Below are 14,986 nucleotides of genomic sequence, written 5' to 3'. Positions count from 1 at the left end.
ATTCATTGTCCCCAGGCAGCAATGACGATTAGCTCAAGCAGAGAGCCTTTCCTCCATTTCTTAACATTTAACAGTGCATGCAGTAAGGCAAATATTTATTAGGCTCCATGCTTATTGCAAGCCAGGCTTCACCGAACTTCCTAATGAATTAAATATGAACAAGAGAGGTGGGAAAGAGACATGGCTGCTGGTTCATTTATTAATGCTTCCTAATTACAGGTGATGCTTCTACATTCTCTGTCCAGGGTGCTGCAAGCAAATGCAACAGCTCATGGCGTGACTTGGAAATTCACCTCCTGTGCAGAGCACTAGTGCAATGCCTCGGCACAACTTAGGTCCCATTTATGCCTTCGAAACAGAGCTTGAGTGGGACTCAGGTAGTGCATAGGGCTTGTGCTACCCTCCTGCCTGGGGTGCATTTCCCCCACAGGACCCAGCAGCTTGCACCATAGTTCTCTGGGTCAATGGGGCCTAGTGGCTGGTTCATGCATAGTGCTGGTACTGAAGGCTTGTGTGAGGGGTTCTCTAGATCCCCCTTCCCTACCTGAATGATAAGCCTCTGAGCTGGGCCCTGATGCATGCCTGACTCATGTAATTGCTTTTTCTCTAAACAGCCACCTGCCCCCAAAGGAGCTTGGGCCTCTTGAAATTAAGATTTGGGCTTGAAGCAGCACAAATGGGACAGTGTGTGTGCTACTGACTGTGAGCTAGCAGGTCTTGACTGGTGCAGCTGAGCTTTCGATCTGAGGGACAATTGCCTGTGAAGTTTGGGTCCCTGCTTTGGGTCATTCTAAGCTTATTTTTGTCTCCACACCCACAGATCCGCACTGGTGGCTTTTACTATCAAACAACATTCTGAGAAGACGCTCAGCTGGTGCACGTCGCTGATACTCCATTGACTTCTGACTTCAATGGAACTAGGCCGATTTAGATCAGCTGAGGATCTGGCCCTTCAGTTTATTCCTGTCATTGAGATGCATGTTACTTCTGGCCAGACAATAACTATTGTGCAGCTGTATAGGATCTGTGTGCCCTTTCCCTATCACAAGGGGGATTTTCCTCTACTTCCTCTTTCTTTCCGGAGTTTCCCAAGACATGGGACATGGTTTGGTTTACAATCACTAAAGAGAGGAGGTTACATTCCAAGTATATTCCCAAGGTTCAGTTTGTAGTTAGAAACTTGTGTAACCACTTGTTCTTCATTGTCATCAGACATGGAACATTATGGAAATGTGCAGTTTTTTCCCAAGGTGAATTCTGTTCTTCATTCACTCCCCTACAGTGCCCTGGTTCCCAAGCACTGCACAGCTGATTGCTTGATTAGATTTCTGAGTAACTCTCCCATAAGGACCTGCTTTTGCCTCTATTGACATTACTGTATACATTGTAATTATGCTCACACTGCCTCAAATCAGCAGAGTCCAGACTCTTTGGCTGATGCTGAAAGTGGGAGCTGTGCCAAGACTGTTGTTGCATGATTGTGGTTGCAAATGAGAATTTGTTGTCACTGTAGCCTAAGCAATATTTTTTGTCTCCCCAGCGCAGCTCACATAGGCTCCAGAATAGTGATTCTCTGGTTTTTGTGACTTACTGTATCTGGTGGACTGGTACAGTTGACGGAGAAAGTTGGGAATCACTGTTAGAACTGGTGTTTCTTCCAATGTGGGTGGGCTTTAATTTCTCTAACTGAGGCTGTAATTGACCCAATGTTTCCTAGTTTACTAGGGAGTTCTGATTCTCCTCGGCTGCAGCATGGGAAGCTGTACATTAGTGGAATACCAATAAAGCAGCCCCAGCATACATTTTGAGGTGTTGGGGTTTGTTGAACAATAAGTATAAAAGGAGTGATTCAGAGACACTTAACCCCTCCATTAACCAGAAAAAATAAGAGTTGCAAGAATGAAGAAGGCGGCAAAACAATTGTATAGAAATATTCCAACTTGTGCTTATATGGTAAATGTGACAAAATTGAGTGCAACCTTAAAATAGCAGCAGCAGTCTTTTAAAATCCCCAAAGCAGATGAGCATTGACTTGAAGAGAGTGGAATATGGATGGGGGGTGGAATATTGTATTTAATTCTAACAGGAGGGAGCAATCCTCTTTGTAGCTCACTTAGAGCTTCATTAGACATGAATTCATGGCCACCAGTCTACTTGGACAAGGAGGAAATGCTTGCAGGATCCTGGGGCTCTGTGTGAAATGCCACTTCTTTGGCCCTTTGTGAGGCACTGGTCAGAGAATGAACTGCCTGGCTGCTAATAGATCAGGGAAGAGCTATGGCTGCACCATTCTGAACTGGAATCAGACTGTCTCTCGAAAAGCTTCTAAATCAGATCAAGAAAGATTCAGCTATTTTCCTGTTTCTGGCTGTATCCAGAAATGGTGACTCGTCTAAACAATATTGGAGAAGGGCACTTTAAATGTAGCATAGCCTGACAGTTCATCTGCTGTTTTGCTTAGAGAGCTGTTGTCTACAAAATTCCCCAGTCCGTGCTCTAAAAGTGTTTCAGCGTTCCTTTGTCTGACTGATAAGTAGCTGCTAGTTGTCTAACATTGACAAACGCTAACATTACAAGCCAGGCCTAATTTCCAAACGTGGGCGCCTAGCACTAAGCACCTAAGTCTCTGTGCAGGCACCTAAATCAGCTGAGAGCTTGAAATGGGATAATTACGCCTCTGACTTTAGACCCCAAGCTCCCCAACTGGGCCCCTAGAGTGCACAGCTCTGGGGCTCCCTGTACAACCTTTTACAACCGCGAGGGTCTTCTGCCCTGCATTCATGGAGCCCGAGGACAAACAGCAAACAAGCACAGGTCCCCTGTTACGGCTGCTCAGTGGCTTCTGTGAATTGTATCAGTGGATGCATTTCCACAGCTCTCTCAACAACCCCCTTCACAGCCAACTGGCCTCTCTGGCGGCCTCCCCAGCAGAGAAATCAAGGACTCAGGGGGCCACGGAGACTGAACTCTCTCCCTAACCGTGCAGCCTCTCTGCTCCCACCGCCCTCCCTACGGGGGTTCGCTCGGGAGCCGGACCCTCCTCGCCCGGACCCTGGCACGACTCCCGGCTTTACACCCAAATAAGTGGGTCCCGCCTCGGGCCAGGATCCATTTCCTAAGCGCTAATGAGGAGGCAAGCGGGGGATGTGAGCGAGGTCAGGTGCCCGGGGGGCGGGGGGAGGCCGGGGGCTTTGCGCTCACACCTGGCCGCGCCCCCGGCTCAGGGAGGCAGCAGCCCGAGTCCCGCTCGGGAGTGTAAACGCAGCCCCGCCCCCGGCTAATCCCTCCGTCCATGTTCCCGCAGCTCCGCTCCCGCTCGGGGTTTCCCGGGAGAGGCGGGTGCTGCCCCAGGCTGCGGCCCGGCTCCCACACTGGCCTCGGGCCCCCGGCCGCCGGTGCCAAGGGAATGGGTCTGCGGGGAGCAGCACCCCAGAGTCCCGGGAGAGGAGCCGGCGGCTGGCGCTCGCAGGGCAGCGTGCCCGGGCCTCCCCGGGACCCCCGCGGGCTCGGCGTGCGCCCCTCTGGTTACCGCTGCGTGCGGATCACAGCCCCCCCCCCCCCCCAGTATTGCTCCGGGCCAGGCTGGGCGCGTGGAAGGGGCCCGGCCCCAGCTGGGCGATGCGCCCCCCGGGCCGCAGGGCAGAGCGCAGCTCCAGGGGCCGGGCTCCGGTTGTCTCCTTCCCTTTTCTTGGCAGCAGCGCCGGTGGCTGGGGGCCGCTCTCCCTTCGGGGGGCGCCGGGGCGGGCTGGAGTCTCTGGCTCTCCCCCCACTCCTCTTTCGCGGCGGGATTAGCATTTCGCGCCGGGCTGACTCCGGGGGGTTATCACCAGCCATTTGCAATGGAAATACCCGCCTCGAGTCGCCAGCCACGCTCGCTTTACCCCCGGCTGGGCCTGCATATTAAAGCTCGGCCGCTTGCTCCAGCCGGGGGTGCCCTGAGAAGGGCCGCGTGTGGGCCTGGACCTCTCGCTTCCCCAGTCACCTCCTTCCCAACCCCTGAGCTGCACTCCTGCCCCCCACGCCTCCTCTCAGCCAGCCCCTGCGCCGGACACTTCGGGAGCGGAACCAGGCTCTTCCCACATTGGCGCTGCCCCCCAGCCCAGCGCACTGGGAGGGAGTCCGAGCCAAGGAGATTTCACTGGGGAGCTCGGTGAGGGGCAAAGAGCCTGGGGCTGGGAGGGGACTACGGTGGGGGGAATACAAAGGAGGTGAGAAGGATGCTCCCCAGACACGAGGGGGAGGCAAGGCTGTCGTGGCACCACGAATTACACGCTAATTTATTAACAGATTTATTTGGGAATAAGATTCCCCTGGGTAAAAAACCCACTTCTTCAGATGCATGGAGAAGAAGTGGGGGGTTTTACCTAGGAAAGCTTATGCCCAAATAAATCTGTTAGCCTTTAAGGTGCCATCAGCCTCCTCCTTTGTTTTTGTGGCTACAGACTAACAGGGCTGCCCCTCTGAGCGATGGACGATGTTTCTTCAGGTTGACAGGGCTGGCATTAGGAGGCAGCCATGCCCCCTGGGTGAAGTTACCATGCCGAGGGAAACAGGCCCAGGACCGTTGTCACCGGAATCTCTTTGTGACTCACCAGCAGCTAAGGGCTGGTATATGGTTATGACCCTTGTTTATGTGTATTACGGTAGCATCTCGAGACCCGAGCCATGATCAGGAGCCCATTGTGCTGTGTGAGTTACAGACCCAGAGTGAGAGACAGTCCCTGGCAATCAGACAGACAGGGTGTGAGAAAGGAAGGCGTCTCTTCATTTCACACATGAGGTACTAAGGCACAGACAGGCTTAAGGTCACACAAGGAAGGTGTGCTAGCTCTGGGAACTGAACCCAGGCTGACTGGCTTTCTAAAAGCTACCTGCTAATACAATCACTGGGATTTATGCAGGAAGTACTGGGTGAAATTCAATGGCCTGTGTTATGCTGGAGGTCCAGCTAAATGATCATAATGGTCATCTGCCTTTTAGCCCACTTAACCTCAGGATCTTCAGGAGCCTATACACCACTGGGTTAAGTGATCAAAGGGCAAAGTGGATTTGAAGATTTCCAGGAGTATAAAATGATTTGGAATAGAGGAGATTTAGAGCAAGAGGATCTTGGTGGATTCTTGCCAACAGATAATGGAGAAGAAGAAATTACTGGTCAGACAGAGTTATAGTGAAGCTTATGGGAAAGGCTATAAAAAGGAAGCCAACTGAAAATAGCTGATAGAAATGTGATGATGAAGAGAGAGAACAGAGACACACAGTTACATGAAACACAGCCAGCTCCATGACTACTTTCTACTCTTTCTTCCTTATGACATTAAATGTTCTTTCTTTAACTGCCATCTAGATGAACATGGGTCTGTAAATCAACCAGGATGGCCAGTGGCTGGGCATATTACAGGCCTTTGTTTTCAAGGGAGAATATCCTCCTTTCAGAGAGGTATTAAGTCTGAAGTGAAAACAGTCATTGATGAACTGTTAGCTATATACTAATACACGTTAGTACAGGAAGAAAATTGGCAAGTTCAGAACAAGACCCCAGAGGCTGAGTAGCAAGCAGAGTCTGGGAGTTGTAAAGATAATTATTGGTATTTGTTATATTGATTATATAGCACTGAACTACAAAGTAATAAGGTGCCAAGAACCCTGCCTCAAGAAGATTACACTTTAAGGCCCTACGCAATTGACTACAAAACTGGACTAAATAAAACTTCTTATATGCTGCCATTCCAATTTAAAACACAAAAATGGTCCCACCCAGTAGATCTACAAACTCAGAAGTGTGGTCTTGATAGTTGTAAGAGGAGTCTATTCTGTCATCAAAAATTACTACAGAAAAGATGTGGGTAAGTCACTGGCCCACATTTAACACTGGTGGGTCTACAAACTCCATCATTTAATGGGCGTGTGTAGCCATTAAATTTCCACAGAGTTTTCTTGGATTTAGGATCATTTCTACTTAAGTCAGTGGAAGATTCCATCCCAGGTTGTGGCAAAATATGAAATGTCTTAGCATCTTGGGGACATCTGCAAGTGATGGGGCTGAGTGGGCAACAATCCAGATTTCCAGGAGCTTGGGAGAGAGAGAGATGTAGTTAATCACCACTTCTTGATGGCCAGTTCATCCATCCAAATGGCTTATGAGAGAAAGAAATGTCATTTTGTATTCTGAGTGAAGAAGAATGTGACCAATGTAACCTACTAACAGGTCGTGAAACAGCAACAAATACATTAACATTCCAAAGTAAGTGAAGCAACAGCCATTTCTCCTCAGATTACACATGGGGAGATGTTTACTTTTGCAAATCTGAGCTCTTTGGACTAATGAGGTTGAATAAAACTAGGTTGGGAGTTAAAAGTTTAAAAGTACAGGCTTTTCCTTCTAATCTGATTAAACTTTTTGATCGTGATGATTGATCAGCCCTGGAAGAAGACTCCTTGCTGTTCATTACAGTCTGATGTCTATCTATGGGGAGCCCAGGCTTTAAACAGAAGCCCGGTCAAATAACACAACTACTGGGTAATATAATTGTCTTTGAAACAGAACATGTTGAGCTAGTTCCTCAGCCTGCTGCCTTCCTCCTAAACTTCTTAAAGTTTTCTTTGGAGTTTTTGTTGATGTGGGGGAGGAAATTGATTGACCGAAGACTTTGGTGAAATATAAAGGGCTGGTGGACTGTCAGGTCAGTGTAACTGTTAGTCAGTGGATTTTGTCTTTTGTCATGCAAACCTATAGCAGCCCCAGTTTGAAAGGACAGTAGCCCAGCCCTATACTACAACCAGGTCTGGCCTATGCAGAAATTTAGTTATTCCAGGTAAAAAGGGCATGCTGTCTGCCACTCGGTTGGCTTCCCCAGTGACCTGTCTTGGCTGGATCTCTTGTCCCCATCTCATCCCACATACAACCCATCCTCAGAGACAGAATGTCTTCTCTTAGGTAGGTTTCAGAGAAGCAGCCGTGTTAGTTTGTATTAGCAAAAAGAAAAGGAGTACTTGTGGCACCTTAGAGACTAACTCTCAAATAAGTTTGTTAGTCTCTAAGGTGCCACAAGTACTCCTTTTCTTTTCTCTTAGGTAGCTCATGATAGATCTTCTTTCCTCCCAGAAGTGTTTATCTCTTGTGATTTGCTCACGTTAATCTAACCATGTATTCATTGCTGAGCCTGAGGCCTGGTCAACACTACAAAGTTAGGTTAACATAATCTGCTTTGAGTCAAACTAACTGTGCATGTGTCTACACTTTAAATTTCTCTCCCCCCTGATGTAAGCGCCTTGTTATGCCAATGTAGTAACACCACATCTCCAAGCAGCACGGAGCCAGGGTTAGTGTAATGAGGTTGACACAGCACATGTATAGACACTGTGTTACCTCTGTCAACCCTAACAGTCCTCCAGCAGCTGTCTCACAATACCTGACACTGACTGCTCTGGTCACAGTTGTGAACTCCAGTTCTCAGGGGTTATGTAGACTGCAAGGCCTTCCACCCCTCCTTTAAAGCCCTGTGAATTTTTGAAATGCCCTTTCCTGATTGTCCAGGTTGGCAAGCACACTCAGCAGCTTCCATTGTTGTGTGCCACTGCCCATGTGCCCATGCTGGCTACACATTCCAGCTGCACTCTGGCTTGGAGTAGAGAGGAGATATTGGATCTCCTGGGCTTGTGTGGAGAAGAGCCTGTGCAAGCAAAGCTATGGAGCAGCTGTAGAAATGTTGACATCTATGACCAGATTGCACGGGGGATGCAGGAATCAGCAGCAGTGCCATGTGGAAGTGAAGGCATACCAGAAGGCAAGGGAGGCCAACACTCAACTGGTGCTGATCCACAGACCTGCTGCTTTTACAAAGTGCTGCATGCCATACTTGGCAGAGACCCCACCACCACCCTGAAAACCATTGTTGATACCTCCAAGGAGCCTGAGCCACAGGCCACTGGCTTGAACAGTGAGGAAGAGGTGAAGGTGGAGGAGAAAGAGGAGGAGGATGGGAGACATGCAACCAGGGGGTCCAGCTGTGCTGCAAGCCAGGACCTTTGTGAGATTTCACTGCAGACCAGTCAGTCCTGGCAGTCGAGCATGGATGAGCCAGATGCAGGAAAAGCATCCTCCAGAAAGTGTATACATTTATTTCCCATTACAATGATGGCATCCCCAATTTCAACAGGACTGAGTGATTGACTTTTCTTTAATTTACTTATACTAGAAGAGATATGTTACAACATAAAGAGAGGTAGAGCTGTTCTCTGCTTCTCATTCCCCTGTAGAGTTAGGCAAGGGGGGCCATGCGGAGCAGTTTGTTTATGTACACAGGGATGTCCCTTGAATCATCCTGGGAGATCTTGATGAAACTGTCTGGGAAGTACTCTGCAATGCTCTCCTGGAGGTTTCTAGGGGTGGCCGCCTTATTTCTTCCTTTACAGTAGGACACTTTCACACACCAGTCAGTGATAACTACAGCAGGCACCATGCAGTACACAGACTAACAACATAGGGAGGCTTTGGGACACCACCAGCATCTGTGCCTTTGTTACCCCCAGGAATGAGATCTCAGCTACAATCACCACTGCCTCCAGAAAATGGTGCCAGTACTCAGTGCCATTGCCCTACACTCATAGTTTCATACAACCAAGCAATTCTCTTCTCATTTCCAGGCAGCCCACACTCACCAGGGCTGGTGCTGTGAGTGGTGCCGTGCACAAGCTCTCCCAAGCAGAAGTGTCAATGAGCACATCCTGTTTAAAAGTTACAAGGAGCAAGCAAAGGGAGTTTTGAATCTTAAGTTTTGCTTTCCATTGTGAGTAGACTGGCAATGGTACCACTGTGTGTTCTGTCTGCAGCTGCTGCCACTGCAGCCTTGAGGAGGTCCTCCTGCACACCGGTGGAAAGCCTGGGTCAGACAAGGAGGAGAAAGAAGAGGACTCGGGATAACATATTCAATGAGATCTTGCAAGCCAGTGCTGACTTAGACCATGAGCATAGCGCCTGGCAGGTGAATGTTGCAGACAGCCTGGAGAAGGAAAGAGTGGAGAGGAGAAAGCCCTAGAGTCCCCACAGGAAAAGGAGAGGGAGATGCACCAGGACATAATCGGGCTTCTCTGGAAGCAAACACAGATGCTGCTAACTCTTGGGGACTTACAGGTTCAATAATCTTGGGCTCGCCTTCCGATGCAGTCCATGGGGGAATCCATTGCAGCACCTCTCTACCCCCGCTTCAATATTCCATGTGGCATCAGGGGCTGCTGACCTCCCCCTACCAGTCCACCCCAGGGACATTAAAGACAACTACAGCTTCACATACACGGATCTGTGAAAGCCATGGTTAGTGTAGGTGTAGCTTAAATGGATATGAATGTTCTTTCCCCTTCAAAAGTTTATATTAATTGATTAAGTTTATAATGTATTTGCTTTAAAATTGCCAGGATTTTGTCTTTTCACCAGTTTTGTTACTGAATAAAATTATATTCTCTGGAACATAATTAATCTTTATTAGTTCACAACATATGCTGCAGAGTGCCTAGCAGTTTTGAAAGCAACCCATTACTTGTTACAGTACAAGGTAACATAGCTCATAGGAGCAGTAACAAACAGCAAAATCACCATAAATGTACAGCAAGCACTGCAAAATTAACAGTTGCATCGATAGTGCTATAGTCATAGACCTACACCAAATGCCACACAATTCCAAACAGACCCCAAAACATCGGGGACAGGCAGAGTACAGTGCACCACAGCGCATTACTGTGGCTCATAGTTAAAGTGCTCTTTGCAAGCCCCTCCCTAAACTGTATAGCTCCACCTTGAGCTCTTCTAAAAGCCCTTGTGTCTGGCTGTTCAAACTGAGCAGACAGCCTCTCCACTTCTGCCCTCCATCCCAGCAGAAACTTTCCCCCCATTTGCTTCACAGATATTGTGCAGGACATATCAGGCATCTATAATCATTGGGATATTTTGTTCTTTTAGATCCAATCTTGAGAGTCAACAATGCCAGCATCTCTTCGATCTACCAAAAGCACATTCAAATATCATTCTGCACCTGCTGAGTGGGTAGTTGAATCTTTCCTTGGTGTTGTAAAGTTGGCCAGTGTACGGCTTCTTGAGCCTGGGGAAGAGGGGATAGGCTGGGTCCCGTGGATAACTATTGTCATTTCAACATTTCCAGTGGTAATCTGCCAGCTGGGAAGAAAACCCCTACTTGTAGTTTTCTGAACAGTCCTGTGTTCTTAAAGATGCAAGTGTCAGACACCTCCCCTGTCCAACCCACATTGATGTTGGTGACGCATCCCCAGTGATCCACCAGTGCTTGCATAACCATAGAAAAGTAGCCCTCTCTGTTGATGTACTCTGTGGCAAGGTGGTCTAGTGCCAAAATAGAGATATGCATGTTGTCTATCACCCCAATGCTATTCAGGAACCCCATTTCTGCAAATACATCCAGTAGATCCTGCATATTGCCAAGAGTCACAGTCCTGTGTACCAGGAGGTGATTAACTTTCACACTTTTGCATGCTTTCATGACAATGGCCCTTGCAGTGGATTTTCCAACTCCAAAATGCTTTCCACAGGGGATTACCACTCATTTCTCCACTGTCAGTACAGTTCTCATTTTGGTGTCCCTGTGCTAGAAGGCTGGAGCGAGCTTGGCACACAGATCCAGGAATGTGGCTTTGTGCATCCAAAAGTTCTGCAGCCACTACTCATTATCCCAAAGCCCATATTACAATGCAGTTCCTTCAGTCAGTGCTTGTTTCTTGGACCCAAAAGTGGCACTCCACCATCTGCAGCTCCTTCATCAATGCCCCCAACAAGCTTGAACTGGTTCTTGCGATGACCCACAGCAATTAGCCCACCAAGAAATTGTCATGCTCCCCACTGATTTGGTTCTTCTTTAGGTTCTGCAAATACAGGAGGATCGTGCATCCTGTGCTTACAATGCTTTTGACAAAAGTGCAGAGCTGTGCAGGCTCCATGCTTCTGTCAGAGGTGGCGGACAGCAAGGTGGCCTGTGTGGGTTTGTGGAATTTTGAAAAAGGTGTGAAAATTATATGGTATGGATGACATTATGGGATGGAGACAGTTGCACACTAGCAAGCTGACCCCTTGCTCCCTGCACTACTCGCTTCAGCCCCACCATGCATTGCCAAAACTTCCCAGAAGATAGTGTGCTGGATGGTGACAGATTGCACATTGGGATATCTGCCCATGGTGCACTGCACTGTGCATTAACACAGGCACTCCTGGTGAGCATGTGCAATGCCCACACAAGGAGACAAGTGCACATGAGCACAAGCAATGTGCTAACTGCAGTGTCTTTATGCCAACAAAACTTGCATTGACCAAAGTTTATAGTGTAGATGTGATCTGAGACTCTGCTGGACAAGGCCTGGTAACACAAACCCTGACTGTTTGTCTTCCTTTTAGCCATCCCACCAGTCACTACAACAGGCTAATATGCCTGTTGATTTAGTTGGGGATTGGTCCTGCTTTGAGCAGGGGGTTGCTTTGAGCAGATGACTTCCTGAGGTCCCTTCCAACCCTGATATTTTATGATTCTATGTGGCATGTCCCCTTAGCTGGGTGTGGGTTATTTGTGGGGGGAAGGAGGGGGTAGTGATAGGAGGCAGCTTTCTGACACAAGCTTAAAAACTGTGGGCCAGATCTTTCACTTATAAATCAGCATAACTCCACTGAAGTCAATGGGGCTATGCTGGTTTGCACCAGCTGAGAACCTGGCCCTAGCACTAGGAAATAATTCCATTTGGATAATTCCAGATGAGGCAGAAGAAAAGGCACCTGCAAACAGCCTTGCAACTGGCACTAACTGAGAAGTTCCAGGAACTGGCCCGTGGTAAGCTTGTCTGTGGCCCCTGCAGTAGCCAGAGGAGGAGGGTCCTCTTGGTGCTGACGGGGAACAACACAATGGGAATTTATACAAGTGAATTGCCTGCTTGACCTTTTCAGGGTGCCGAGTGATGCATCGAAAATTCCAGCCTTAGAATTGTGTCAGCAAAGAAAATTGTCTAAATTACAATGCAACATTATCTTTGCTGTGACTCAGAAATCTCCCCCCTTCTCAGGGCAGGAGATTCCAGGGAGGGGGCACTGCAGGCTGGGCCCGTTTCTCCTGCAATCCTGAGACTATGAATACTGCCAGTATTTTAACAAAGGGCTTCCTCAGAATTGTCTCCCTTAGCCTGTGATAACTCCTCTGTCCCAAAGGTAGGTGGTGTGGGGGGGTTGTGCATGCGGGGGAGAGAGAAAGGGTGCAGAAAAGGGAGGGGGCGTATGCAGAGAGTGTGTGTACGTGTGTGTGGAGACAAAGAGGAGGGAGAAAGGGGTGTGGGTGGATGGGTGTGTGCGCTCCAGCGGGGAAGGGTATGTGCGGAGAGGAGGGAGGGGTTGAGAAATCTTTTTATTTGTTTTTCCTCCCTAACAAAGCCGCTCTCATAGCTACACGAGAGAAGGCAGCACTATGGGGTAAATCAGATTTTATGAAACTGTGTTTTGATGTTTTGTCCCTGGGAACATATACCGACCGTTTGAAAGCCGAGTGTATGAGGGAGCAAGAAAGGAGTTCTCGTTTACAATGTTTTGAGGGGAGGGGGTCTTGTCTTTGAAAATCGTTGCTGGTCCATTTCAAAAGCAAACATCTTGCTCACCGGATTTGGATAAATCCTCTGTGGCCGTGCTGGTTTATCAGTGTCCAGCGAGGAGAATGGACTCCAGCAGAGGCAAGAAACCTACCCAGCCCTGCCCTCCCTGCAGTGGAGGGATATGAATCGGGGACTCCCAGGCGCCCGCTGTAGCCTGTCCCTAATCCTACATGGGAGAAAGAGCCATGGTCTCCTTTCTCACGTGCAGGCGAGGATGCAGAACACTAGCGCTAGATGTAAATGAACTACATCGATCAGTTTGGTTGTATGAAGCTTTTTAAAGAGCTGTAGGCTTCAGGGATTGGAGTGGGCTTCCAAGACGGACCATCTCCAATGGCTAAACTGGGGAGCATGGGGTTGTCTATGATCGCGACGCCTCTTCCCATGGAACCTCTTCACTAGGTTTTTCTGCTAGCAACTTTCCTACCGATCCGCGGCATTCAAAATTCTAGAAATGCCTGTCTGTGATTCCACGTGTCGGCCCCTGAGCCATACAAGCTCAGCGCCCCCATCTACCTCCCGTGCGTACCTCTGTCCTTGGTGCTGAACCGAGGGTGATAGCTTTTCAGCCAGACTAGAGGGGAGATGCAGCATTGACGTCTAAGACCTCTGAATAACTTATTTAAAACACCCAGGAAAACTTTTGACTTCAGAATAGAATTTTTTTGGGGGGTGGAATCCCCACCGATATTTTCTGAAATAGAATGCAAAGTGGGGAGTGGGGAGGAAAAAATTACCCATAAATATTTGAAATGAGCGTCAGGTGAAATTACAGGGTTTCAAATCAATGTGTCAGCTGCTGAAATATGAACAGCTGCTTCTTTTGTGATTTCTTTTCTTTCTCTGTGTTTTTTTAATGATTATTATAGCATCACTGATCTCTCTGCTGCCTGATCTGTTACACTGACGGAGCATTTGAGGACTCAGCACAGGAGTACATAACCTACCCTGATGCTGAGAAAAGAGAGGGAGGCCATGATTAAAAAAGAACGTGACACTATATTCTTGGAGCGGGGGTTCTGTTGCAGGGCAGGGACATTTTGAGAGGTTCTGTTGCGGTGTTGGGGCTCTGCTGCAGGGCAAGGCTGCTGTGCTGGGTTCTGTTGGAACACGGGGATTCTGGTTTAGCGCAGGGATCGCCTGCAGTTCTGTTGCAGTGCTTGGGTCTTGTGTGGGGTTCGGTTGCAGTGGGCAGTTTCTGTGGAAGGTTCTCTTACAGGATCTGGGTTCTCTTGCAGTGCAAGGGTTCTACGTGAGTTTATCTTGCAGTGCCCGGGTTCTGTGCGGGTTCTCTTGCAGTGCCAGGGTTCCGTGCAGGTTCTGTTGAGGTGCAGATGTTCTAATGCAGGATTCTCTTGGGAGGCAAATGTTCTCTGTGGGGCTCCTTTGCGGTGCTTGGATTCTCTGTAGCGTCCTGTTGCAGTGCAGGGGTTCGGTTCCAGTGGGGTTCCATCACATCCGCAAGCTCAGGGATACACCTCAGCTTGGGAGATGAACTCTTCCCCTTTGTTGCTCAGTTAAACCGCTGGAAATTCTTCCGAATCTCCTCCTCTCTTCTCCACCTGCATATTCTTTCTGCATATTCCAGCAGAGCGCCGGGGTGGTTGGCTAGAGAAGGGGAGATGTTAGAGAAATTAGAAAACCCACTCCTGGCCTGACGAGACGGGTTCATGGCTATGAACCGTATAACAGGCGGGGTTCCATTCCCTCAACCCCTTGATTTGGAAGCGCAGTCAGGTCCAATGAGCCAGGTACGCTTCCCAGCTATTAGAGCAGAATGGGCTTTGGGGGAGCGGTGACATGAAGCGAAATGTTCAACTCATCGACTCCTTATTGTGTGTCGCTTCTTTGTGTGCAGCCAGTTTGTGCACCTCGGCGCCTCCCGGAGTCTCTGGCTCTGGGAGAGCGATCCCCGAGCAGACCGCGGAGTCTGCCAGGAGTGACTTCGTTTATGGAAACCCAGCCACTGGCGAGGTTACCTCCGTCCCCTGTCAATGCGCTCTGGGCTGAACGTCGGGTGCGGGGCGCGGGGGAGCAGGCAGGACAGAGGCTGCCCCTGGAGCTGCTTCCCGTCCCAGGGCGCTGAGAATGGCCCTGCCATCAGAGTCCGCTCCCCTACCCTCCCCCCCGCCCACGCCCCGCAGCCCCCTCCGACTCTGTGGGCCCGGCAGTCTGGGTATCTAACCGGACACTACCCAGCCCCGAGCGGAGGAGATCACACACGCAGGGGATTAGCCCCTGAAAGTGCCCCAGAGCCGAGTCTGCCTGAGCAAAGGCCTGCACTCTGTGTCCCCACTGATGCCCGGTGAGCTGCGCAGGGAGAGGCCGAGCTCGCTGTCCC

At 49.3% G+C, this 14,986-nt stretch overlaps 1 protein-coding gene across 4 annotated transcripts in view; it reads left to right on the top strand.

The window, feature by feature from the left end:
* Positions 1 to 12,102: 12,102 nt before the first annotated feature.
* The window catches only part of CHRM4 (cholinergic receptor muscarinic 4), a 43,867-nt gene continuing 40,983 nt past the window's right edge, over positions 12,103 to 14,986 (top strand). For 2 of the 4 annotated variants that reach the window (XM_075129559.1, XM_075129556.1), the window contains exon 1: positions 12,103 to 12,211. The gene's annotated coding sequence lies outside the window, so the exon portion shown is untranslated. Of the gene's footprint in view, positions 12,212 to 12,441; positions 12,470 to 14,986 lie in introns of those variants that run through there. The other 2 variants (XM_075129557.1, XM_075129560.1) reach the window with 2 other exon arrangements.

This window comes from Caretta caretta, chromosome 6 (genome assembly GCF_965140235.1).
Source record: "Caretta caretta isolate rCarCar2 chromosome 6, rCarCar1.hap1, whole genome shotgun sequence".
Taxonomy (NCBI): domain Eukaryota; kingdom Metazoa; phylum Chordata; order Testudines; family Cheloniidae; genus Caretta; species Caretta caretta.
Note: the sequence above shows the minus strand (reverse complement) of the source record. Positions and strands in the feature narration are given on the sequence as shown.